At 37.2% G+C, this 26,031-nt stretch overlaps 1 protein-coding gene across 2 annotated transcripts in view; it reads right to left on the bottom strand.

The window, feature by feature from the left end:
• The window catches only part of EPS8 (epidermal growth factor receptor pathway substrate 8), a 168,960-nt gene that overhangs the window by 106,014 nt on the left and 36,915 nt on the right, over positions 1 to 26,031 (bottom strand). The window contains exon 1 of one of the 2 annotated variants that reach the window (XM_036252544.1): positions 6,473 to 6,518. The exons of the other annotated variant lie outside the window; for it this stretch is intronic. The gene's annotated coding sequence lies outside the window, so the exon portion shown is untranslated. Of the gene's footprint in view, positions 1 to 6,472; positions 6,519 to 26,031 lie in introns of those variants that run through there. 2 annotated transcript variants of the gene reach the window in all.

The raw sequence follows: 26,031 nt of genomic DNA on the forward strand, positions 1-26,031 counted from the left end.
AAAACCATTATTAAGTAACACTCCATACAAAAGGCCTCATGAGATTTCTACAAGCTAGAAAAACTAAACCAAGCCAAAACAAAACAACAACAAAAACCAATCCCCTTGAAGATGAGTTTAATAATTTAGGAATTACAAAGTATGTGATGAAATGATGTGCTGTGATTGAGCATTAACAGACATACCAAACAGAAACTTTTGCACTCAATTATTTTTTAATATGAAGATGCAAAAAAAGAGAAAGAGAGCACAATTATTAAAGAGACGGAGGAAGGAAAAAAATATATAAAGTATAGGAAACTGCCCAGCCGGTGTGGCTCAGTGGTTGAGCGCCGACCCATTAACCAAAAGGTCCCCAGTTCAATTCCTGGTCAGGGCACATGCCCAGGTTGTAGGCCCGATCCCCAGTGGGGGGCATGCAGGAGAGGGCCAGTCGATGTTCTCTCTCATCGATGTTTCTATCTCTCTCTCCTTCCCCCTTCCTCTCTATCTAAAATCAATAAAGAAAAAAATTAATTAATTAAAAACGAGCAAATTTTTTTTAATTCTATAAAAAAAATAGGAAACTGAAAAAAAATAGGTAGGGTTTAGAAAAACCAAACAGAATCCATATAATTAAAGATATGCACTTTGCTCTGCAAAGATGACCCAGAGTTTTCATCAGGTTTCTGTAACTTAAAAAGGGAACGGCATCCCTGTGGCGAGCTAGAAATTTTTAAATGTTTAGAAAAGCAGTAATCAATGCCAGAACTCAAGGATCTGTAACAACCTACTCCACACCAACCTTACCAACTCTCAAGCTCCTAACCAGTATATCCTGCAACTCCCCACTCCTGGAGATTTCTGACCCACCCCCCAGGTCACTCTGAACCATCTCCCGCATCCTTGTAAAATAAGCTGGAGTGGAAACAGTGGTGTACCACCAAGACCCCCTTCGCAGGACTAAAGGACCTACTCCCAGTTGCTCTCTTGAGAACAGTCTTGGCTGAAGAGTCTGCTCACATAAGTGTGTGTTCCCTACCCAAGGCAGCCCACATCCAAACATGGGTTTGATACCACTGTAATTAATGTAGTTATTAATAACAGGAAAGGAGCAAAGGAAAGGCCAAATACTATAGGCAAGCCACTTGGGCAGCTTTACCAGGAAGCTACAAATTTACACTCCCCGGGGAACAATCAGTCTATTCCCCACAGATCACTGGGGGAAGGAACTGGGTAGGGGGAGAATAGACACATGCCCAGTAAAGTTGTGGTGACATCAGGAAGGTGCTTGCTGTCAGTCACACCTGGGAACAGGTCTTTGGCCAGAACAGGTGTGGCTACTGCAAGGGTGCAAAATATGGGATATGTAATTCCCTGAACAGAGAAACTTGCTCTCCTGTGCTCTTGTGCTTTTGGGACCCTTGGGACTCATGCTGTTTGGGGAGTGTGCTTCCCTACATTCGCCTGCATGGCCCACACCATTCGGACCCCACACACAACGGACGGATATAACCAGTCTGATGCTGAACTGGACTCAGCTACAACACTGGCTTTGCTTTTAGTTTTACTAAAACCCCAGCTATACTTTTTCTAGGACTAAAATGGGACTTTGGAAATCCAGGGAAGTAATTCCATGCAAATAAAAATCATTTATCCTCGCCCTGGCCGGTTTGGCTCAGCAGCTGGAGCGTCGGCCTGCGGTACAGAGAGACCCGGGTTCGGTTCCCGCTAAGGGCACGTACCTCGGTTGCGGTTTGTCCCCAGCCCTGGTTGGTCGTGTGGGTGGCAGCCACTCGATGTGTCCCTTCACGTCGATGTTTCTCTCTCTCTCCCTTCCTCTCTCTCCCTCCCGCTCTATCTGTACAAAAAATAGAAAAATGTCCTCGGGTGAGGATAAAAAAAAAAAAAAGTCAGTGCAGCTTCAGGGCCTCCATACGGTCACATCTCCACTGAGAACGCACGGCAGCCTAACGCACCCTCTGCCCACACTGGTTTCTTCCTCCCCTTCCTTCCACAGAGGTTGATCCCCAGAGAACTTTCCAATCCACTTCCTGCATGCTGCTTCCTATCTCAGAGTCCGCAGGTATCCCTGAGACCCCAGCCTGCTTGCGACAGGAGAGCCTCGGGAAACAGGGGCAGGATGTGGGCAGCATTATCAAGGGAGTGAGAAGAAAATAATAAAGTTTTGGAGCCAATGGGGACAACAGCAGAAAGTATTAACATAATCTCTTTCATGAGTAGATCAGTAGCAGAAGGGAAAGCCTTTTACAAAACAAAAAACAGAATCACAAAATTCCACCCCAACATTTCAATGTATCATTGAATTGAAAGGGATGCGAAAGGGTACCCCAACTCCAACCCCTGCCATTTTGGAGATAAAATCTCTTAGGCCCATGGGTCTGCTAAATGTTACTGTTTGGAAATAGGCCCACTAATTCTTCTGAGACAGTCATTTTCCTAATAAGTTAACAAGTATATTTAATGCCATGCTGTTAAAATAACAGAATTCTGATACATCTTTTGGCTCTGAATCATTGGTAAAGATGTTAATGACAGGCTCATAAAAGGCTAATCTGGTACACACTGGCATATGACTAATCATTCATTATTCAGAATACTCATGAAAAATCTGCATGGGCTGAAACCGTAATAATTCATAGGCACACTCAAGACACCAATGACATAGGACAAATCTCAGCAAGGTTCACAAGTCTTTTTTGATTCCCTCACCCTTCTTCTAAGATAGGGAAGTTAACAGAAGTAGCCATAGGAAATATTATGCATTTGGAACACTTTCCCATCGATTCCTGAAGGAAGCTGGAAATTGCACACATGCACATAACCTTGCCCTACATTCTACACCTTGTACTCACAGATAGGCTGGCAGATAGGACAGGCTGCGGCTGCACCTATCAACTAAGACAGCCAAGAATAATAAATCAGCAATGTCACAATCCATTCATCTTGGAAATACAAGCAGAATTTCGCTCTCAGTTCCTGTACACGTCAACCTCAGTTCCTCATTTGTGTATCATTCCTTCCTCTCCTAAGACTCACTATCTGCTTTCTCTTCTCTAAACCAACCCTTCTTCTCTTTTGAACTTTAAAACCTCTTTTTGAATAGGAGTAAGAAACAAATGTGCTACTAACAACACAGAATCCAAAAGAGGTTTCTAGAAACTCTAAACTACGTATTGCCAAATCTTAATGATGTACGAGCTAAGCTAGCTAAATTTGTTTAGGTAGGATGATCAACCAAATGCTTTAACAACTTATCTTATGGGGCAGGAATAGGAAATGCAATATTAATTCCTATTTGGGGAGAATCATGTCTAACTAGTAATATGTTACAGGCATTCAAAGGGGCAAACATGCATGGTATGTAACTGCTTCATATTAAGTGTGTCACTATGGGTTTGGAGCTATTGCTTGATCATGGAAACTGGATTAAAGACAAAATACAAAAAAAACATACAAATGGAGACTTCTCGGGGTGAATATAAATAGCAGGGCCAACATTATGCATTCTTCCCATACAGTGGAAATGAGATCATAATTAAATCATCATGTCTACAGATGGCTTGAGTCTTTTATAAGTTAGAGAAATACTGTTCTGACAAAGATGAACTGCAAAATGATGTTATAAGTGTATATAAGTGAACAAAATGGTAATTTTGCCTTAAATTGACAATGTTTAGGTATATACTAACAGAAATACCACACAAATACATTTGATTATAGATACCATTTTAAATACCATTTTCAACCTCAGAATCACTGCATAGATGCAATATATCACAATCTTTCTTGGCAATGTCAATCAAAGAGCCAAAAGAATGTTGAAGAAAATGGTAAAAAGGAACACAGAGATTCCTCATTTCTATTCATGTCCTAATAGCCAAAGGCACGTAACTGTGAAGATCTCGGCACTAGGAAAGCGAAGGCTTGTTTTCGTGCACCGAGTCTGCCACTTAATAGCTCCGTAACCTTGAGCAAGTAACTTAACCTCCCTCAGCCTCTATCTCCTCAACTGTAAAATGAGATCAATGAGACAAATTTGTAAGCCCTCATTCAGATCTAATATTCTAGAAGGCTTCCTCCTTTGAATTTAAAAAGAGAAAATCTACTTAATTAGATTTTGGCTAAACCATGGTAATTATCAGTTTTACTCTTTTCAAAATAAAATGGTAAATTTCCATAGAAATTAAATCTCTAAATAATTAGACAACTTAGTGATAAATGAGGAGAAATATTAATTGCTAGGAGGACACCTGTAACTTTACCTCCCAACTTACCAAACAACACTTTTGACAGAATCTCCAATTTCTGCTGAAAATTTCCCATTTAAATACAGACTCTGCTGAAACACAATAGGCACAAAGAATCTCTGAGAGACGATGAAAATGGAAGCTTTGGGCATGTACTACCAAAATGTGCCATCATTAGTAAGACTTCACCCAGAGCCTCTGCGTTTCACCCAACTCGAGATAGTGTCAGCATGCCACAAGGTGTTCCTTATACAACAGTTTTTCAACAAAACATCATCCCCAAACCTGTGCTATCCACAAAAAGGTTAAACTCTAAAAATTTTAAGAGACTGGACTATTTTAGCTTTTTAAAATCATTGGTACTTCTGGATTCTTAAGTGCCACTTGGAAAGAAAAAGGCATTTCATATAAGAGTACCGATGTTTCCCAGAACAGTTTTACCTTAACTCTGTAATACAGTCAGGAACCCCATCATGTTAGACAGATAATGAGACTTAACCTCTCCTAAACCTAAGCGTGTGCTGTAGCACTAGGAACGAAGGGAGGGTGGCAATCAGGAAAAATAAAAATAAAAGAAAAACAGAAAATGAACCGAGAATATTGATAAGGTACTATCTTACCAAAATATCAGGAGAAATGCCCAAGTTTAATTTCAAAACCTGAATCTACTAAAGACTCATCATATATATTCCTTAACAAGCTAATACTGAGCAAGCAGCTTTGGACAATGAAATCAGAATTATATGCCTGTTTTCAGAGTAGCCGTTTAGAAAAAGCTGTGTAAAATAGCTGTTAGACTGATATAGCTTATGTCATTGTTTGAAAATAAAACCTGCAATTAAATCTGCACATCAACTGATCCTTGAAGCTTGCGTGTTAGTGATAAATACGTGTGGTGAGGGGCTAAGTTAGACAAGCTGTTCAGTGGCATCTAGAACTGCAGTCATATAACTGAAGCCATTATAGTAACACTTCAAACTGACCTGAGCTGAATGCCACAGTGATGCACTGATATTAAATTGCCCGAGGATAGATCAGTTTTAAAAGTGATGTACCGTCTTTAACTAGCATTGAACCACGTTTGCCCAGGCAGCAGAATTTAGATATGGCCTTTAGCTGAAAAGTGTAAATACAGTGAAGGTTTACCCCAGGTTAGGCAAAATATTAAGGGTCATTTTCAAGTATATTTTCAGTCAATGAAATGTTGATTCTTCAAACCAATTCTTAATCTTTCAGTTTGCATTTTTAAGACCTTATAATGACAATTCTAATAATAGTATCTAATATTTTAGTATTCCTGACATGGGGCTATGGTAAATAGGTTAATCAAACCTATGTCAAGAGGTGGCAAGTTGTGGTTAAAAGAGCTATGGATATGAAACCTAAAACCTTAATTTTTTCCCTTGGCTCTACAATTTCGAATTACATAACCTTAAACATACCATTAATATAGGCTATGAAACATAGCTGTAAAGAACTCGGGTTCAATGCAAAACAGGTTCAAATACTTAGAGCTATTACTTACAGATGTATGACTTTGGCTAAGTTACTGCACTAAGTCCGTTTCCTTATCTGTGAAATTAAAATAATAGTATCTTCTTCAGAGAGACTGAATAAAATAATGCATGTAAAGAGCTTATCATAGTAACTTATAAATGTTAATAATAAATGTATCTGAAAAAACATCACTACTGGCTGGCCGGTGTAGCTCAGTGGTTGAGCATCGACCAGTGCACCAAGGGGTCGCTGGTTCGATTCATGGTCAGGACACATGCCCAAATCCCCAGTGGCAGGCATGCAGGAGGCAGCCAATCGATGTTCTCTCGCATTGATGTTTCTATCTCTCTCACTTCTTCTATCTCTAAAATCAATAAAGAAAAAAACCTTTTTGTCATTCTAGTTCTGTTCATTGTCCTTAAGTTTTTATCTACCTATAAACTGGATTAAATCCTGAATTCATCTAGTCTCCTCCAATATCTAGTTATAACTCTCCAAACTAACATTTCCAAATTTTCCCCCTCATTTCTAACATAGAATCAGTGAAACTAGAACTGCCTCTTTCCCTGCAAGCTGAAGCTGAACAGCTTGATCTAAACTTCGGAGAAATCACCACAGCTCACGTTGGCAGCCTCCATGCCTGCCGCTGTGTGGGCCACTCAGGAAGCTCGCCCGCACCCCTGCACTCACCAAATACACTCAAACTATAAACCAGGAAAACCTACCATAGTGCTGTCTCATGCCACCTGAGGATGCTTTGAGTCCAACATCTAGAAATCTTGTCAACTGATTGCCCTGTGGATTTAAAAATGGAGTTTAAAGTTTGTTCTAATGGTTAACCTTTTTCTTCTCTTTTGTTTCCAGTAAAATATCCAGGACTCAGAGACAGGTTCAAGGGGATGTGAGACAATCTACTTCCTCAGTTTCTACACTTCTTGGGGGAGTTTCAGGCAGGGGAATGAATGATAGGGTTGAATGCACACTACCCCCAAAATATGGCACTTGGGCATATTGAATATTTTAAGGTGAAGGAGTTTGAGAAAACAGCAAAAGCACAAAGGTCACTATGACCTTCCTTCAGTCCTTCTCCCCAAAACAGGTCATAAAAGCCTCCCATGAGAGGCACCCTCCCCATACCCAGAGGAAAGAAGATTCTTGTTTCCAGAGACAAAGGAACACTGAGAATCCGAACAAACAGGCCTTGCTCCACTTCCCCCCGTTGATTGCACTTATCAGATCTCTGACCTACCATGTACCTCGACTGTCCACTCTTCATCAAATTTAGCATAAAAACACTTGGAAACAACTTTCTTCAGTTCCTTATGGCACTGGGTCATGAAAACTTTTGTTAACATAATATGTATTTTTCTCCTATTAATCTACCGTTGTCAGTTTAATTTTCACATCCAGCCAGGAACTTTAAGAGGGTTGAGGAAAACGTTTTCCTTACATTCCACAGACATTATAGTTACACTCTCATCAGTAGTTTACACGATATTTTTCTGCTCTTCCACACTCTCAACAAAACATTACATATCACTTGTTTTAAATAGCTATCTCAATTCAATGGAGAAAAATATTTTACACACCGTTTAGCAGTAATACTAATCTTTCTTTTAAAACCATTTCCTGAGAGCTTTACCAAAATTTTTATTCTTTTTACCTTTTTTTCCCCCTTTTAGATCAATAGGATTCATTCTGTTGGCTGTCAGCATTGACTTTTCATTGTGTATGTTTAAGGCATAAACATGCATAAGATTTTTCCTCTAGCCCAAAATAAACATACATCTTGGATTTATATTTTCAGTGTTAAATTCCAACATAGAAAACATATTATAGACCTAGTCTATATCTATACTTTCTTAAAGATACTAGATTAGGTCTTTCTATACTCTCAATAATAATTATCAGATATTATCCTTAAATGACAAACACCACTGTTTAACTTTTTATTAATCTGATGCACGTAGTAATCCTTTCTATATACCTGCCTAGATTATTCTAATTATCTTTAATGCAAAAGCTTATCCATTACCTCTTCCATCCCAAACAGGGTTCGCCTTCATTTTTACTGTTAACAGAGAATTAAGTTTTAAGATAACCAATACGAAGACTATACTGGTACCAAAGCATCACTTCATTTATTTAAAGATGCCTGTTGTCATTCTTTCTTTGTTTCTTAGTGACTTTGGGTGTTACAGTGCTTATTGGTATAACAGAAAAGTTATATAGTTTCTTAATATGAAATCGAAATGTCACCTGTAAATCAGTCAGCCAATCCCTATGTCTTATAAACTTTCAGAATTTGATATCAAAATCTAATCCTCATCTCAGACTCCCAGGATAAATAATGTGCTTGACATATATCATATGTTTCAAATACCACCAGAAAGCCCCTATTAATTGACTTCTACATCAGATAAGACTAAGATTCAGAAAGAACAAGCTAGCTTCTCTGAATATGAATACATTTTATTAAAAGTTATCTATATCTTTAAATATAGAAATTAACTCAAATCAGCTGTAATTCTATTTTTAAATTGGGATGGTATGATACAATAAGTATATATTAAACAGTCACTTATATGGATTTTATATACATGGATCTTTTAGAAAAAGCATACATACACATAACTCTACACAAATTCTCTTGACATTGCTCCATTTTGTAAGAGGGCCTGTTTATAGACACCTCAGTGTCTGCAAGTAGTGGATATTGCTTTATTTTTTCAATTTTCAAGGTCCCTCCCCCCAGACTTAAATAGCATACATTGCATGAAAATGAGTCTTCAGGACACTTTTATATCACTTTGATTCATTTAAGAATAACATAAAATTCAGTATCTACAATAAATTAAAAAAAAAAAAAAGACTCACTCAATCCTACATATCCCATTAGAGAACATTAAAAAAAAATTGACTTTGTTTACTTCAAGGCAAACACTATTCTGCACTCCATTAGGATACCACTGGCCCATGAATCCATGTCAACAAATCAGGATAACCCAGCATATCTTATACTTACCTGCCAGATCTCTAAACCAGTTTCTGCTCATTTATGGGGACCATCAGTAATTACAGCAACATACATTATCTCCTGCCACTAAGTGTACATTTGAAGTCACTCAGAGAGTGTGTACATACACACTGACAGCTTACACAGCACTTCACTTATACTCTGCTTCTTCATTCTCATACTTCTGTTACCCTATCAAAATTATACAGCAGGTCACACCAATGACTCTCAGTCATATGGTGACTCACCTGCACCTCAGTACTGACTTCAGACTAGATGTCAGAGTTGCAGACATCTCATTCATTACAACTGCCTGACCTTGGACATCAGACTTGTAGATATCTCATTACAACAGCCCAGCCCAGCCCTGATTCATCACTAAAGAAAAGAGAGATGAATGTAGAAAATATGAATAAGGAAAAAAATATGAATTTTTTAAAAATCATAAGCATTGGCCTTGGCTGGGTGGCTCAGTTGGTTGGAGTGGCCCCTGTACACCAGAAAGTCGCAGGTTCCATCCCCTGTTGGGGTGCGTGCAGGAGGCAACCGATCTATGTTCTATGTTTCCCTCTCACACTGATGTTTCTCTCTCACCCTCCTTCTCTCTCTAAAATTAATTAAAACATATCCTCAGGTGAGGATTTAAAAAATCATAAGCGCTGTTAAAAAAACAAGTATTTATTATAAATTTACTGTGTGTCTTAAGCATTTGTTGAAATTTGTCTCACATGAGTATGCTAAATGGTTCATAAACAAGACACAGAATTTGCCCTTCCGGTTAATCTGTATTACAGATATAGATACACATACTAAAAGCAAACAAGTAGCACAGGGATATGTATAAACATTGAACACAGCAGACATCAAATAAAATTATACTTAAGAATAAATAAAAGATCAGAAGATTAAATATGATAGCCAGTGAGGAGTCAGTCACAAAAACTGAACTCACAGACAGAGGGTTTCAGGAAGCAAATGGCCACTTCTCTTCCAGGGAAGTTACAAAGGTTTGTGGGAGCTGACATCTGAAGATGGTTTCACAACAGAAAATAAAGAGCCTGATACAGCAAGAGGATTAGGGGTTCCTTTCGTAAGAGGACAAGTTAAAGAACAAAGAATACAAGCACAAAAACAGCCAGAAACACGAGGGATGATAATTGTCAAGGACGACAAAGTGATGGGATTTGGAAAGGGATCTGAGAATTTCGTAATCATCTGTGGGCTATAAAATCCAGTCCCTATGGTTGGCAGAGAAGAAAATCTTTCAAAAAAAAATCACCTGGAGAAGGCAGCACCAGCTCAGTAGAATTTAAATACTATGTGTGTCAAAGTCCAAGTAAAAGAACTAGAACAAAAGCTCTATAGTGAGACATGCCAGGCTAATTTGTAAAAAACTCAAGAGAGTAGTGCCAGGTTTGTCAAAAGCCAGGATGGCTATGGAGTCACACACACACACACACACACACACACACACACACACACACACACACACTGCCTTCTTCCTGGAGATATGAGTGACACAGTGGGTATTCCTCAAAATAGTAAAATGGCAGGAAGAGGTTTTGAAGTGACATTCTGTGGCTTTATCTCTTTTTTTTTATTTAATGTAAGTAATCCTTCTCTCCCCTTTCCTACTGAAAGAAGACTACATAAAGGTTTACTGAGTGCCTACAATGTAGTGTGTACTGTATTAGGTACAAATGAAATCATAGTCATCCTAGAAGCAGAAATAATTATTACAATTTTATTAATAATGTAGAAGTAAAAGAATGAAAAATCTCTTTAATTCAGACTAATTAAATGGAAAACCATCTTGATTATGAGTTACAAGTTAGACAAGACACTGAGCTAATTTAAAATAATATGACTCCTTAGATTTAAATGATTAAATAGATAACAAGGATTATAATTTTTTAGTAATTGATATTTTTTCAGGCTTTGAAATTCACTAGCTCTCTTAAATCATCATTCCACTTAGGAAATCTTATAATTCCATTTGGTTACGTCTGAGTTATTCACTAGTAACCACTGAATTTCTTACAAGGTCTGTGGCATCTGGAGTTCTGACTGTTCTCCTGGTTGATTTAATTTCAAAACATCTAGGACTTTATATAGCTGGATTTGCTATAGGAACACTGACCAGAGTAGAAAACTGTCATTCTATCCAGTTTGACCACTTGGCATATAGTATATGTCTCCAAATCAACAACTCATTTTATTACCCCAAATTCACTGCCTTCTTGTGTTTATCCCTCCTCATTCTTGGGTTATATTTTAAACCTAACTGAAACACCTTAACATCTCTTTTAATGATTGTAGATACCTAGAGGTTTAACGTAAGACATCTGACAGCTTATGTAAGTATAGTAAAGCAAAATATTTGAAATGTTGGTCTATTCAAATGAATAAACGATGCTTTTGTTAGTTTTCTTCTCCCTCTCCCATAATGCTTCAACAACTGAGGGAAACCTTACAACTGCAGGCAGAATAATAATTCCCCGCCAGTTGTCATTGCAAGGGAAAGGTTTAAAGCTGTGTGGAATGAGTCAACTCATGCTAGTTAGCACTGAAAGGAAGTAACAGATTAAAAGCATTGACACAGCTAATTCTACTGAATCACTAGCTTTGCATTCTAACTAACTATTTGCTTTTTAGTGATAGAAATTTAACTGGGTGGAAAAATTAACCCAAAGTGTAGGCAACTGGTAGTAAGAAAACACAGGTGACCCAACCCGGAAGAATCATGCCAACCATAAAACTAAACAGACTATTCATCACCATGGAAATAACTAAAAACAGACACAGAAGCCAATTCATAGATTCCATTTTCAAACCAGGAAGTGATTTGGGGTGGGGGGAGTGCATTATAATTTACACCATGTCCTGTGCCAAAGTAGTAACAGTTCAAGAGACAAAACTTAAAGAAACTATAGCAGTGGCCCTTTTAACAATATTGATTCCTGCTGCAATGGAAAGGTAATTTGTTCCTCAGGACAAAGAACCTTACAGGATGTTACAAAAACAAAGCAACGATCATCAGGAACAATCTTCTGGGTGCTGAAACATTAACTTAATTTGAAAAGTCAGGCATTACTCCTAACACAACTATATCTACTTGGAAAGAGCACATACCTTTTGCATGAAAATACAAGTCCAGTGTTTATGCTTTGTGATTACTTTGAATACAAAAGAACAATACATATCCAAGATTATAAATAAGCTTAAATGAAAATTATCATTTCAGAGATACTCTTCCCAGAAATACTTGAAGCACACTATATTTTGACATCAAGCTTTGGTAGCAAAATCTTCAAGCCAATAAAAATGTGCTAAAAGACACAATTAAGAAAATAGAAGGACAAGCCACAGACTGAAATATTTACAAATCATATTTCTTTTAACATTTCTTTCAAAGCAAGTGTATGGGTGACAAATTCCCAGTTGTGGTGGTGGTGGTGGTATTTCAACTGAAAAAGTGTTTCTCCTTCAGTTTTGAAGGATAATTACGCTGGATACAGAATTCTAGGTTGGTGGTTTTGGTTTTGGTTTTCTCATACTTTAAATATTTCACTCTATAGTCTTTTCTTGCTTATATGGTTTTTGGAGAGAAACACCAACATAATTCCTTGATAGGTAAGATGTACTGGGTGCTGTTCACCACTGTAAGAGGAATAAAAGCCCAGCCTTTCCCTTTAACACTCGACTCCACACTACGAGGTTAATTTTAACCAATAGGTATTCTAGGCACTGAGCTAAGTCTTTGAAGATGATCTGAAAAATATTTAAGATACGCTGGACCTAGACTGCTGTGTCTGTAGAGAGCTTCGAAAAGAGTGGGCTTTCCCATAGATAATTCTAATATGAAAGTGAATCTAGGAACTCTTTGAGGACGAGGACCTTATCTTTAGTTTGGCCTCCTACTACTCAATCTTCTCTACATTTGCTTCCTGGGTTGCTAGGTGAATTATATAGTGTATAGGTACACTATAAATGTATATCAGTATTATTTGGTTTCTGACTAATGCTTCATCTACACTTCATTTCTTATTGGTTCAATAACACATTCCCCACAATAACCTCATTCTCAAGTTATAATACAACCTCCTCTTCTTTACCCCTCCTCAAAATATAATTGTACTTCCTATATACTAATTTTTTAAAAAAGGGGCGGGGGAAGAAACTCTATGACCTCCCTTATCTACATGTAAATTTTTTTAAAACTTCAATAGCACAAACGATCTAATCGATGTTAAATATTGCTTTCAAAATGAATTCACAGATGACAAGCTTCCCTATGGCATCTAAAATATTACACTTACTCATTTCAGAAATGCATCTGAGGCAAAAAGTTCAGTCAACCTCATACCTTACAGTATATTTATTTGATATAGAAATAAATCCTCTTTGGATAGAATAATCAAAATGTTCTGGGCAACTGTTATCCATGTTTTTTAACTGATTTGATCAAATCTCCTAAACACAATTCTCTATTCTTGGAAATGTTTACTCTCTATTATGAAGAGTTAAATTCAGAATATAAAAAATTATAATGGGTTTTTTTACTGTTTTAAATGTTTCACTCACTCAGGACTTTTGCACCTCATGTGAACTTTGTGCTAATGATCCAAAGAGCTAGAGAAGTTTTTAAACAGAGATATTTTTCCTAGTATTTTTGCACAAAAAGATTTTATTCCGTTTTATGTCATCATTAGTAGTTTCAATCATCCCTACACTGACAGCAAGAAGCCACTGGATGTGCTGTCCTCACCCTACAGCTGTGTGCTCACACTCTGAAATGAGGACGGAATAAAGTGTGTCTGTGTGTAGGCAAAGGAAGCTGGACAATGAATCACTGTATACGTCTGTTCTTTAAAATCTAATTTCACGGCAGAACTTTTTTCATTATATCCATAAAATGGAAACACACACTGAAAAAATAGATTTTAAAAAAATGGTTAATACTTTTTTTATGTTGTTTTTGCAAAGGTAAGTAGTTTAAATAGCTACCTACTTCGGAGAGCAGTTATATCTGAAGTTAAACTGTGTATTTCATAAAACTCTAACACTATTTCCAGAAACAACTTGTTAGTATCCAATTACAGTAATCACAGCTAGAAAGTGTCTATTTCTACACCTGGATTTTCTATTTTAATAAAGAGGAATCGTGTATCAAAGAACCTATAACCCACACACAATTTCTTAAGGTGATCTACAGAAACAACAACGGGCCTTATCAATGCTGCATTCTGTTTTGAGCTCACCTGTCCAAAACTCCTTTTGGGCTTTACCACATAATCATAACAGTGATGACAACAAGGTGAAGGAGGACAAATCCGCAGTGACAATTACCTAAGCACTTACAGTAAGTCCTCACTTAACATTGTTGATAGGTTCTGGGACTTTAAGTGAAAGAACAGAAAACAAAATTATGGACTAATTGAAATAAACATTGATATACCATAGGCTAACTGATAGAAACAAGAGGCAAGTTCCTAAGGCATCTCGTCAACATTATCATGAAATGATGACACTATTCAAGGACCTGCTATGTTTGTGCCCTATACTGTACTAGGCTCTTTCTACAAGCTATCTCATTTAACCCTAACAATTCTATGATACAGTAGCACTACAGCTACTTGAAAACAATGAAGTCTGAGGCACAGAGAGGATATATGCCCAAGATGTTACATGAATTAAATGGTGAAGGCTATGAACCCAGGCCTTTCTGCTACATCCTGCACTCACTATCTTAAAAAAGAAAGGAAGAAAAAAAATGGTAAAAGTCCCCTACAACTCTGTTTCTTTGAAATGGTCGATTACTTTTTGGGAAATCAAAGAAATGACTTATAAGTGACACTAAATAAGCAAATTATTTACAAAGTAAAACACTTTTCTTAAAGATACAAAAGAATATAATTTGCAGTTATAGACAGAGAACACGAAAGTGGTTTCCAGGTGACAGCCACACAATAAATTAGAGGTTAAAGAGGCTTTCAGAGAATTAAAACTGTCCAGCCAGCTCTAAAGATTAAAGGACAGGTCAGTAATCATTGTGAAAGGCCCTGAACACAGCCCCCTCAGTCACTTAGTCCGGAACTGAATAATGAATAAGTAAATTGTGCAAAGAGAATACAACACGTTCCTCCAGACTGACTCAAAGACAGTCAGCAGCTGCAACATTAGACAAAAGATGACCAAATCATCAAACCACAGAGTAACCACCACCGCACCAGAAACAGATGACACCTAAAACAACACTATGTACATAAAAATAGTAATTTTAGTACCATCTAACCAGTATTTCTCTTTCAAGATATAGGTAAATACTCTCAAAACATAGTTAATAGAAAGAAATACAGTAACCACATTTGCTAAATAGTATCCTGGCACTTTTTAAAAGCCTACATTTTGGGAGACCAGAATAAATAGCTATGTAAAAACCTCAGCTCAAACAGAGATAAGATGATGACATGTACTGTACTTGGTGAGCTGAAGAGCAAAAGAGTTAAAAAAAGAAAACAACCAACCAAACAACCAAAACCCTGATGAAGTTAGAAGAAACACCCCTTCATTTTTATTAAGCCTCATAGCACATACTCCAAGGCATCCAGATGAATGTCTGAAATTCTAGAAAAGGAAAAAATCGGAACTAGATTGTTTTCCCCACAGTAAGAATATATAATTAGGGGTATAAAAATATTAAAATTAATACAAATAACTTTTAGTAAAAACTACATTCTTAGTAATCCATAGATTAATAATTCCTTCAAATATTTCATAGTAAATTAAAAAAAGTGTAGTACTAGAAACTCCAATGCTTTCAAGACCATCTAATTAGTTTTATTTTCTTTGCTACACCACTTCTTCTTCCTCTTTTCTTGTTCTTCTCCTTCTTTTGTGCTTGTCAGATTTTTCAGAAACTGTATAGTAAATGGCCCTGTCTTACTATACTGTTCCAAGGGTATTAAGTTATAATTATATTTAAAATTTTCATACTTAAAAATATTTTCTATATGTAAATGTTAATGTCCATTTAATCCCCTGTGACAGTTCACAATATCAATACCTCTACCTTACGTTTTTCTTAATAAAATACTCATATCCATGACCTCAATTTATTCTCACAACATGTCATCTGGAAGGTAAGCAGAGCCAATTGCCACATCATTGCCATTTTTAAAATAGACAAACTGGCCAGGCTGGTGTGGCTCAGTGGTTGAGTATCAACCCATGCACCAAGAGGTCGCCGGTTTGATTCCCAGTCAGAGCACATGCCCAGGTTGTGGGCCAAGTCCCCAATGGGGGTCATGCAGGAGGCAGCCAATCGATGTTCTCTCTCATCGATGTTTCTATCTCTTTCTCCTTCTCCCTTCCTCTCTCTCTAATATCAATAAGGAAAAATTTTTAAAAATAAAATAGATGAACTAACACAAAGAAGTCAAGTAATGGAGCCTCGGGGCCATAACACCGAGGGCACTGCAGCAGAGTCAAGTGTGGGGGGCAGGGAGGAGAGCTCCAGACAGCCTGGGGTCTCAGCTCTCCACACTAACAGCATCATGGATAACCTCAGTTTCTCTGAGCACATGCAAATGATGAAATTCCCTAAGAAACAGGAGACTGCCTTAAGTGTACTCGTTTTTCTACAAATGGACTCACTTCAAAAATAAAAATAAGCTCTAATTCATGTGTTTCTACTTCAGTCCAGTGAAAGCCACATTAAAGATATCCTGTGCATAAAAATAAATGAATAAATGTAAAATATACTTTATTTTGAAGCACAATATGAAAGTAATAGTTGATTTTGCTTAATAAAGGCATCTTGTTCTCTTTTCACTTTTTTTTTTGTCCTCTTTGTATCTAGATTAAAAATTATATAGATGGAAAAGATAAAGGGAAAAGAGATCGTAAAGGATCAGATATCGTGATAGGCACTTTAACCCAGTATCTGATTTAATCCTTGCAATAACTGGGCAGTTGTGAACAAACTAAGATTCTAAGAAAAACTAAAATGTGAATCCATGTCTAACCCCAAATACCTCAAAGGTATTTTATTTTGCATTTTTTAAAACCTTTTTTATCATTTTATAATCTGTAAATAAAAGAGGCATATTCAATTTTTTTATATGTAGATGGACTTTACACTTAGCTCATAGGTTATAAAATATCATAGTAACCAAGATATTAAAATGTAGACCCATATTATAAATACATGTTATTAAACAACCTGTATCTGTGGTACTTACTACAATATAAATACATTGTAGCAATAATATGAAATACATCGTGAATCTGTACCTATCCATAAGGTGTTTAAAGCATCCATATGCTAGAGGGGAAATGCCAATAATAAGGCCAAGACAAAGAGTCTGTGTTTTAAATAAAAGACTATCACTAATACCAAATACTTTTTAAAAACTAGAATAATTAACAGTATAGACTTCTTTGTCACATGAATTTAACAGCAATTAAAATGGATTCTGGAATACAAAAGTTCTGAATCTGAATCCCAACTTCACGTCCAATCAAGTATGGAAAGACTAAAGATCAGCATTTCATTCTTGTGTTCAGATCCTAATATAATACAATCTCACGTGCCTAAAGGCCACACACCAACCTCAGTAATGTCATAAAGTGAATTAAAAAGTCATATGGCTTAGCCTGGTCGGTGTGGCTCCGTTGAGTGTCTGTCTTCTCATGCACCATAAGGTCACCAGTTAGATTTAATCCTCAGTAGGGGGCATGCCGGAGGCAGCCGATTGATGTTTCTCTCTCATCTATGTTTCTACCTCTCTCTCCCTCTACCTTCTGCTTTCTCAGAAATATATATATATATATATATATATATATATATATGGCTAAATAGATTATATTTAGTTATATGGCTAAATAGATGCCACTTAGTCTATGTGCAAAACGGCTGCTTTTTACTCTGAGAAGATGCCCTCGAGCTTGGTTTAGATCTTTTTTAATCTTTTTTTTTTGAAGTTCTAATGAAGTTGGTTATCAAATCAATTTCTAGTAGGTTAGAAGCACTGGTCAAAAGCATTACAGCCCTGGTCGGTTTGGCTCAGCGGTTGGAGCGTCGGCCTGCGGTACAGAGAGACCCGGGTTCGGTTCCTGCTAAGGGCATGTACCTCGGTTGCAGTTTGTCCCCGGCCCTGGTTGGTCGTGCGGGTGGCAGCCCCTCGATGTGTCCCTTCACATCGATGTTTCTCTCTCTCTCTCTTCCTCTCTCTCCCTCCCGCTCTATCTGAACAAAAAATGGAAAAATGTCCTCGGGTGAGGATAAAAAAACAAAAAAAAACAAAAGCATTACAGTAAGCCATCCTGAGAATATCTGATATAGAACCAAATAACCATGCATGTATCAATAGCCTCCAAGAACATACTGTATTACAACTCAAATAAATAGTCATATAATGATGAATTACATTCTGCTTAAGAAGCCTGTAAAGTGCTTGATGCGTGTAAGAAAAGTTGCCACCATAATAATTTAAAAATAAATTCTAAAAATACTAATATTCAAAGGATTATACTTTAACTCATTTAATATATAGCTAGGAAATTCACTTGTTTGTGAATTTGAAAAGCATATTAACAGGGAAACCTAACAAATGAGATGTTAACATAGTTAATAGAGTAAATATTAGGGGCTTAAGTCTCATAACTAATTAGATATAACAGTATAAAGTAAGACTCTCCCGTCTAAAAGCTCACGATTCAGTAGGAAACACCACCATATATGTAAGTAAATTTTAATACTATTTAGTTGTATAGCAGAGGTAAAAGCAAGAAACATATGTTTGGTTGTCTGTATTTTTATGATGTTACCAATTATTGATGTACACTTTTATTTGGTAGGGGTTACAAATGTGACTTTAAGAACATATAACATGAATGAGAAAACTATATCAAAAGGCTCTGAAATGGATCAAAATAAGCATCAGAAGTTCCCTCCCTCCTCCTTTCTGCTATAAGAGCAAAAAACAATAATAATAATGACCATAGCCAACAGTCAACGTTTATTGAGAGCTTACTCTGTTCCAGGTTCTACTCTAAGTATCTAACATGTATGAACTCATTCAGTCCTTAATAACAGCCCTTTGAGGGAGGTTCTATTATTATCCAGTTTTAGCAGATGAGAAAATTGAGGCCCCGAGACATTAAGTAAGTTACCAAAGTTATACTAGTAAGTGAAGAACGAGAATTCTGATATAGAAAGCCTGGCTTCAGAGTCCACGCTCTTCACCACTGTACAACTAATGAGTAACTACATGCCTAATGATGTCACCGTCTTGTAAAAAGCGAACTTCTCAAAGCATCACATATTGATTTTTTTTTAAGCTAATATCATTAAAACTGTTTCATAGTCCTTCAAAACCAATTATTTTCCATTTTTACGAGTTTATCAATACATGTTTAGAATTTGGTTCTAAAACTATTCTATATTCCCCAGGTGCTTTATGTAAATACATCAACATTTCCCCAATTACTTCTACCATTAAAAATTCAAAAAACTGAGAAAGAATCAAGCATTTATCCAAACTTTTTTATATAAACTGTACAATTAGCTAGACAAATAGTAGATGAGGATAAGTTTTTCTTCATAGAAATATTCTAGATAATAAATTTAGATGCAATGACAACTAAAATATTATACTTTGCAACTCCTAATTAAGGTATCTAGGTATAAGAGCTACTGGCAGCGAAGAAAAATAATCACATATTATATGTCTCCTGAAGGAAGAAGATACAGCATTCATACAGTGGGAAGTGCCCTGGCTGGTTTGGCTCCGCGGTTAGAGTGTCAGCCTGCAAACCAGAGGCCTGGGTTTGGTTCCTGGTAAGGGCACGTACCTTGGTTACAGTTTGTCCCCACCCTGGTTGGAGTCATGTGGGTGGCAACCAGTCAATGTGTCTCTCTCACATCGATGTTTCTCCCTCTCTCTTACCCCCTCTCTCCTCCCACTCTATAAATGCAAAAATGTCCTCGGGTGAGGATAAAAAATAAAACATAGTAGCAAGTGAGAAAGATGGAGAAGGTGAAGGAAGGAACAGAAGGAGGAAGGAAAGAAGGATGGGAGGGAGACACGAAGGGAAAAAAAGAAGGAGGAAGAGGATCTGAATTCGATTAAGCCTCTAGATCCTTCTACAACTTTCTAACGAATACACAGCACAGAGCAGCAGTTAACCACCACCACAGAGACACAATCAGCAATGTCTAGCTGTGGGAAATTCTACAGGGCAGATAACACAGTTTCTTCAACAAATAAATTACAGGGAGCAAAAAAGATGGAAGGGAATACCTATATATTCAAAGAGATTATAAAATACATACTAACCGATTGTGAAGGGCATTATCTGGACCCTGATGCACGCAAAATGTAAAAGAAGACTTTTATGAAACTAGTGACAAATGGAACATTACCTGAATATTTAATAATATTAAAGAATTACTAGCTTTTACTTTCAGGTACAATAAATTATGGTTATGTCTTTTAAAAAGTGTTTTTATCTTTAAGAATAACATGCTGAAATATGTACAAATAAAATGGTATGTCTGAAATCTGCTTTGCTTCAAAGGGAGGGAAGGAAACAGGGAGGTGGATGAAACAGGATTAACCGAGAGCTGATAACTGTTGAAGCCGGATGATGACCATGTGAAGGTTCATTATACCACCCTGTCTACTTTGTGTATTTCAAACTTTCCACAATATTCATTTTTTAACCTGAGAAACAATACATCAAAAATGGTACTTTAAGTGTTATAACAGAAGTACTTTTAAGAACAATTTAAATTTTAACTGTATGTTACTATACAGGGAAAAAAGTTTTGACTAAATAATAATACTAATATCTCAACTAGTAGATATTTCTCTCAACTGCTTACCTAAAATGCCATGTTTTTTTTGTAAGTGATGGTCGATCTCTTTACCAAGCACTGCTAGTACATGGAAAACAGCAATGTCTTTAAAAATGGAAGCGTAATGACTATTATAAATATAAGCAAACTGCCAGACTTCAGATATTTTTACTTCTGAAGTTTTTGCTCACTTCACCTGGCACTAGGAAGACTCTTGATGAGGCAGCACAGATTTTGGCTCAAACTCTTCAAGTTTCGATAATGCACTTGTGATTTAAGTTATCATATTACAAATTCAGTTAAGTGAGAAAGAGCTGTAGTCAACATAAAAGGATGAAAAGAACAAGGCTCTAAACTCCAATGTTGGTTCTGTCACATGGTAGTTTTATATGATCTCAAGCAAGTTCTAGTTCCTTCATCTGTAAAATGAAGAAAACAATTTCTTCCATATGATGTAATATGGATTTGAATTATTATATACACAATATATTTTAATCTTGTATCTATGCTACAGAATATACCTTTCCTAGCATTGTTCCTATTAGACTACATTTAATACACTGTAGCTAATATTCTTTTTTTTTCCTATGAGAATGTTTCTGTTCTGCTTGTTTTTTTGTTTGTAAATTCAGTTGTTTTTTTATTAATTATTTTTGTTACAGATGTTTCTCTTTTTTCCCCCACTGATTCCCTACCCCCCACCCCAACCCTGTCCCCAGCTTTGTTGTCCATGTCCATTGTTCATGCACACACGCATATAACTTCTGTAGTTTATCTCTCCCCCACTTCTGGGGATTGTCAGTCTGTACCCCACTTCCACGTCTCTGGGACTACCCCATTCCTCAGATTGTTGTGTTCGCTAATATTCTTAATTGTCAATGTCTAATCAGTATTCTGCTAGTTAATATTGCTATGCTAGCTACTAATAGACTCACTCCTCCTCAAATGCCAACAATAATTCCCATGAGTGTAAATGTTCATTTATAAAACACATCCACTCTGTTGGGATAAGGAACCATTTTACACATTGAAGTTATGAATATTTTTATGTAATCAGCAGGACAAGAATTTGCCTATAACTTTTTACCTAAGTTGTAAAGATTTTGAATAAATAAACTTGTTAGAAAAGTTTAAAGATAGGATATTTTCAGTTAAATAGCCACAGTTAAGTTACAATTTACTTTTTAAATTGATTTCAGAAAGAAAGGAGGGGAGAGGGAGAGAGAGAAACATCGATGTGGGAGAGAAACATCATGTGGGAGAGAAACATCCATGTGGGAGAGAAACATCAATCGGTTACCTCCTATATGTGCCCTGACCAGGAATTGAACCCACAATCTGGCTATGTGCCCTGACCAGGAACTGAACCCATGACTCTTCAGTGCACAGGACTGTGATCCAACCAACTGAGCCACACCAGCCAGGGCTAAGTTACATTTTAAATATGTTTGGTGAAGAATCAATTATCAAAATAATTCATTAAATGCAAAAGAATATATGCATCCCTATGTTTATTGCAGCATTACTTACAATAGCAAAGCTATGGAAGCAACCCAAGTGCCCATCAATAAATGACTGAATAAAAAATCTGTGGTATATGAATACAATAGAATATTACACAGCCATAGAAAAGAACAAAATCATACCATTTGTGACAGCGTGGATGAACTTAGAGGATATTATACTAAGTGAAATAAGTCAGTCAGAGAAAGACAAATACCATATGAATATAAAGTATCAACAAAGAATGGCTTCCATCCAACCCATCAGAATCCCTAGAGCACTGTGCCATGTACCATAAAGCACATTGTTTTTATCAGTCATTGTTTACCTATGGGTCCATAGTTGAAATATGAGCTCCAAAAAGACAGAGGCAGACATGTTCTTTCTGGATCACTAGCACCTGCATAATGACTGGCACTAACAGGTGCTTGATAAATGTTTGTTGAATTCACATATGAGTACGTACACATTCATTCCAAGGACGTCTGGATCAAATCATTAAGTACTCTATTGTTAAACACTTGTGATGAAGCCGAGTCTACCAAACCTGGGACTAGGACTTCAAGAGATTTCCACTATAGTCTTATCATGACCCCTTAGTCTGTAGACGGCACATCTACTGCAGATCATTCTAATTCAACACACTATATCCCTACCGTTCTCTTCCAAGCCTAGCCTTCCATCTATGATACTAGCTAGACTTTTACTGATAGCCAAGTACTGCACTAAACAGCACATACCTTAGTTCATGTAATCTTAAAAGACTCTGGGAGTAAGTAGAATTGTTATTTCCATTTTACAGGTGAAGATTATGAGGCTTAAAGAAGTTAGGAAACATGTCCAGAGCCCTGAGGTCATAGAGCAGAGGCAGGATTTGAGGCAGGTCTGTCTGACTGTAGTCTATACTCTTACTCACTGTGTCCCGTTCTAGAGAAGGCTACTAGTAAACAGAGCTTTTCAAAAAAGATTCTAAAAGTCCCCTGAGGTCACTTTAGATGTTTTTAATGAGCTTTTAAAAAGTGATGTTAGTTTCCTTTTGGGAATCCTTCATTTTTCTCCTCTTATGTTCTCTCACACATAGAGACGCAACAATACAGAGAACAATAACCAACAGAGGTTACTCTGGGAAGACAGCAGACAGAGTTGAGACTGGAAATCATGCTCTAAGAAGGACATCTGAAGTGTATAGAAATCTTGTAAACAAAAGACTTAGCGGGGGAGATACCATTTAAGCAGAGGAGCTCCCCCTTTCCCTTTAGTACCCCAAGGAAGATTTTCCTGTCAATTTGGAAGATTAAGTGTGCTTGGCTGCAGTTTCCTGGAGCGGGTGAATGAGCCTGTTTACCAGTGAACTAGATCCCTGCTACCTGCTTCAGCTTCCCAGATAGATGAGAATAAGTATATACAAACTCTGACTTACAAAATGGAGATAAGCAATTCATGAGATGCAGAGGTCAAAAAATAGGTTATAAGATTGCTCAAGGAACTTTGTGAGACATCCAAGGGACTTAGTGAGTCCTTCAAGGAACTTAAGGAGACCTTCAAGGAACTTAGTGAGAACAGCAACAACATAAAAAAGGACCAGTCAGAAACAAAGGATGCACTAACTGAAATAAAGAATAATTTACAGGGAATCAATAGTAGAGTAGGTAAAACCAAGAAGCAAACCATCGAATGGGAATATAAGGAAGCAAAAAACACCCAATCAGAAGAGAAAAAAGAAAAAAGAATCCAAAAAAATGAGGATAGTGTTAGGAGCACAACTTCAAGCGTGCCAACATTCACATCATGGGGGTGCCAGAAGGAGAAGAGAGGAAACAAGAAATTGAAAACCTATGTATTTGAAACAATGACAGAAAATTTCCCTAACTTGGTAAAGGAAACAGACATACAAGTCCAAGAAGCAGAGAGAGTCCCAAACAAGATGAACTCCAAGAGGTCCACACCAAGACACATCATCATCAAAATGCCAAAGGTTAAAGACAAAGAATCTTAAAAGCAGCAAAAGAAAAGCAGTTTGTTACCTACAAAGGAGTTCCTATAAGACTGTTAGCTGATTTCTCAAAAGAAACTTTGCAGGCCATAAAGGAGTGACAAGAGATATTCAAGGTGATGAAAAGCAATGACCTACAACCAAGACTATTCTATCCTGCAAAACTATCATTTAGAATCGATGAACATATCAAGAGTTTCCCAGACAAGAAAAAGCTAAAGGAGTTCATCACCACTAAACCAGTATTATATGAAATGTTGAAGGGTCTTCTTAAAAGAGAAGAACAAAAATATGAACAATAAAATGGCAATTAATACATACCGATCAACAACTGAATGTACAAACAAAACGAGCAAGCAGAAAAGAAACAGACTCATAGATACAGAGAACTTTTTGTTGCTTGCCATCTAGATGGGCGGGAGTTGGGGGGATGGGTGAAAAAGATTAAGGAATTAAGAAATACAAATTTGTTGTTAGACTGATGAACCTCAAAGAGAAGGGCAGAGGGAGGGCAGGATGGGATACACCAAAGCACTTCTGTGCATATATGCATAACCAATGGACACCGACAATAGTGTCAGAGAAGGCAGAAGTGGGGCAGGGTTGGGGACGAGGGGGCTCAATGGGGAAAAAAGGGGGGCATCTGTAATACATTCACAAATAAAGATAAGTCAAAACAAACAACTAAAAAAGACTTGGCGGGGGGGAACCCAAACTGATAGATATACAATCTTATTGCATAGAGGACTAGATCCCTATGAATAATTTAAAATTTTATAAAGCTTAAAACCTAGAGAGCACTTAGAAATATACCCACTAATTCACCAAATGGGAAGTTCCTGAGGCACCAGAAAGCTGATACCAACATGTCATGTAGACCTGACACCAAAATCTTCATTAGAGCCAGTGGAAATAGTATAGGCTAATGAATAAGACAGTTTTCCCCAGGTTTAAATCTCAGCTTTGCCAATTACTACATGGTTTTAGGAAAGGAAATTATCAACCACTCTGAGCTTCAGTTTCCAGGTATGTAAAATAGAAATAATACCTACCTGGTAGCAAAAGTATGAGAAAATAGTCAAAGTATCATATTGTCTAAAACCATTAGGTCGAGTACATCTATATGGATTGATGATAATAGGGGAAAAGTAATGGTCTTGAAATTCTTAATAACTGTACTTTGAATTTGTGCTTCATACATGAAGTCCAATAGGACTATGATTGTTGGCTTAGGGCCTTGGTTCAAGCACAGTCCGGCCTCCCATCACCTCCCCACCAGGGCCAGAAGAGGATTGCAGTAACTGGATTGCGGGGAGGGGCTGGGGCGGCACTGTCCATCCCTGTCCAGGGCTGGCAGCACCACAGTCCACCAGGTGGGTGACTCAGTGAGGTCATCTCACCCACCTCCAATTCAGATACCAGGCAAATCCTAGCACTTGAATCCGGGCAACCATCTGTAGTTTGGGGAGGCATCCCATGAGGAAGGAAAATTGACTTCCCATCCAAGCTTGACCTCCCCCTCTACCTTTTCATTTCCTCTGGGCCCTGCAAATTATCTAGCCTGCCCTGTCCTTCACTTTATGATGGCAACAAAAGTACTGGCAACACATCAACAAGAGAGCGGTTTGGTTAGCACATTCTTTTAAGTGTAAAAACCACAGGAAACTATTCGCCACTCTCAACTCAGATTAAACCAAACTGATTTCTTGATAATACCATATTGGGAGCAGTAAACTAAATGTCAGTGACTAAAGAAAAAGTGTTCCCCACGGGTAAAGTTCAGCAAGAATGGAAATAGCACTTGTAAAATAAAAGGGCTGGCCTCTTATCTCACCCTAGGAGACTCTGTGAGACCTGCTTCCTCTGCCGCCTTCCTTATTCAATTAGTCCTTAAAATGGATGAAACGCA

The sequence above is a fragment of the Molossus molossus genome, unplaced genomic scaffold (assembly GCF_014108415.1).
Source record: "Molossus molossus isolate mMolMol1 unplaced genomic scaffold, mMolMol1.p scaffold_m16_p_10, whole genome shotgun sequence".
NCBI lineage: Eukaryota > Metazoa > Chordata > Mammalia > Chiroptera > Molossidae > Molossus > Molossus molossus.